The following is a 2,787-nucleotide window of genomic DNA, read 5'->3' as shown; positions in this document are numbered from 1 at the left end:
TGCTGATCTTGGCACATCCCATCATCTATAGGTAGTAGTTTTTGTCACTGTTGCCTGCATATTTCAGTATCTTGACTATTTTATCTATTTGAGGACCAGCCTGGAGCTCAGACTAGATGGTGAAGGTGTTTTCGAGAAGGACCATCTAAATTAAGCTGTTGATGAGTAGTCTCAAACTGACTTCCATTAACTCTTCACCATTTTTAATAGCTAGGACTCGAGTTGTGTGTTTTTCACAATAGATATAATTACCATGGACAATGTTTGCACTTTTGTAGGAAGGATTCACAATTGTACGGCTGGACTACAAGAGTAAATGAAGTTTTCCTGTGAAATACTTGAGAAGCTGTACAGAAGCCTCAGGGCTTGTACTTCTTGCCTGAGAACAAATGTTGAGAAGGACTGAAGCTGATATTGTGGCTGGAAGTGAAGCACAGTATGTTATGAGATGGTGGCAGTAGCAATAGGCAGAAGGATAAAAGGGTGATGTTGGTTCATTTCATAGAAAATGTGTCTTTCAAGGAATCAAGAATGCAGGTCACTATGAAATCTATTTGCAACAGTCAGAAGATATTAACTTGTCCATATTATTCTGGTTAGTTCCTGTACAAAATTAATTTTAATGTCATTAGTTTCCTACACAGTGGAAATAGAACTTTGTCCTGTAGCAGCTGTTGGTACTAGATTCACGCAGTAACTTTGAACTTCTAGTTGTGAATGCTCCTGGCTCATGTGCTTCCAATTGTGCAAAACTAGATATATTGCACCTGATTTAGGATTGATATTTTTGTGATGCTAGGAGACTAAATGCAAGTAGTTAATATTTTAATTCTGAATCTGGCAAAGTTTCATCTGAGCAGGAGAACTTTCCAATATAGGTGGCAAATGTTTTTGGGTTTTTTTTTTCATTACATTCCTAACACAATAGCAATAAGTTATTTCTATGAACACATTTGTTACAATGGGAAGTCGATGCAATAATGCTTTTGGACTCCTTTGCTTTAAAGGAATTAAATAGGGAATCTACAGGAAAGCTGGAGAGGGACTTTTTACAAGGGTATGTGGCGACAAGACAAGGGGCAATGGTTTTAAACAAGAGCAGGGCAGATTTAGATTAGACACTAGGAAGAAGTTCTTTACTATGAGGGTGGTGAGGCACAGGAACAGGTTGCCCCGAGAAACTGTGGATGCCTCATCCCTGGAAGTGTTCAAGGCCACGTTGGATGAGATTTGAGCAACCTGATGTAGTGGGAGGTGTCCCTGCCCATGGCAGGAGGGTTGGAACTGAGTGATCTTTAAGGTGCCTTCCAACTCAGACCATTCTATGCTTATGTTTGTGCCTGGTATTTATGAACTCTACTTATGTCTTTAAAAAAAAATAAAAATCCCCTATGGAATTTTATCCTCATCTGGAATTCAGTACGTTTCCTCTTAATTTTAGTCTTTGCTCTCTGTAAAGGTTATGGCTAATGGAAGAGCTGAAAAACGGCTAGAAGACATCCTGTGTGCCAGAGGATAATTGTATTTTTTTTTCAAGAGATGGCTGTTGGCATCCAGTACTACTAATAGAAAAGCTCCATCTTCCTTTCCAGTTACTGCTGTTAATAAGGTCAAGTAGTGTGCTGAGGCAGAAGGACGTTCAGGGCGTCTGTGGCTCTCCTCAAACAGTAGATGTGTTACAACCAGCAAGAACTGGGAAAGCGCAGTGCTTCACTGGGGTAGCCGATAATGGTTTGTTCCTGTGCTCATTGGGTTAAAATACAGCTTGTTAACTAATGAGGCTGGCCGGACTGACCTGTGTTAGGAGAAACATGCTTCACTGCTTTTCATGATGATCTGATTTGATTGCACTGGAGCTGCTACCCTGCTATCATTTTCTGTCATTTTTTGCTGGCCTGTTTGTTAAGCCAGGCATCATTTGTGTTGATTTGATAACAGGTTTCAACCACTCATAATAGAACTTTTCTGCAACAAATGACCTGAGATCCGTATCTCCTGCACCATCTTGGCTGTAAGTATAAAATTGGGACTGACACTTTCCTTTTTTAATATTTTTCTGTCTGGTTTAACAGCCAACGTAAAAATCACAGTGGAAGTGTCTTAATATTTTTAAATTGGAAGGGAGAAAAAGTTGATTTTTAAAATGTTGGTCAATAGTTTTTGTTGGTCAATGTTTTCTTTATCATTCGATGGATCCCACTACAGACCAGAAGTAAAATTAAGCCTTTTTTTTTTTTAAATGTAGTTAGAGGGGTATTGTAAAACTTGAGAGCTGTCAGAATTAATGTGTATTTTAACTGATCAGTTCAAGTTACTGAATTAAGATGGATCTAGGCCCTACTTCAGGACTTCACAAAAGGGAAGACTAATATAAGGACCTAAGATTGGGAGAAATTGCTTCATGTTAAATATTAAACTTATGTGTTTCTGAAGAGTTAATTAAAATGAGAGTAGCTTTGAGTCTAGCATTGAAGTCCATAGAGTTTGTTTAAACAAATACTGAAGCACTGTGCTAATTCATAAACTAGAGAAAACATAGTGAAATTGAATTGCCCAGGCTCAAAGAAGTACTGAAAAAAAAACATCGAGTATTAAACATAAAGTAAAATGAATCAGTTCTTTTTTCATATTTATTAAATGTGAAAATCTTCACAGGCATAAATGTCTGCTGGTTGCCTTTTGTGACAGGCTTGTGCTGCCACACAAAATAATAAATCATTTGAGTGTGGTAAATGATTGCTTTAAAATACTTTGTTTAGTTTAACAGTATTCTTATGGCTCCTGGCA

This window comes from Apaloderma vittatum, unplaced genomic scaffold (genome assembly GCF_000703405.1).
Source record: "Apaloderma vittatum isolate BGI_N311 unplaced genomic scaffold, ASM70340v1 scaffold1830, whole genome shotgun sequence".
In the NCBI taxonomy this organism is placed as follows: domain Eukaryota; kingdom Metazoa; phylum Chordata; class Aves; order Trogoniformes; family Trogonidae; genus Apaloderma; species Apaloderma vittatum.
The sequence above is the reverse complement of the archived record's forward strand: the minus strand, read 5'-3'. Positions refer to the sequence as shown.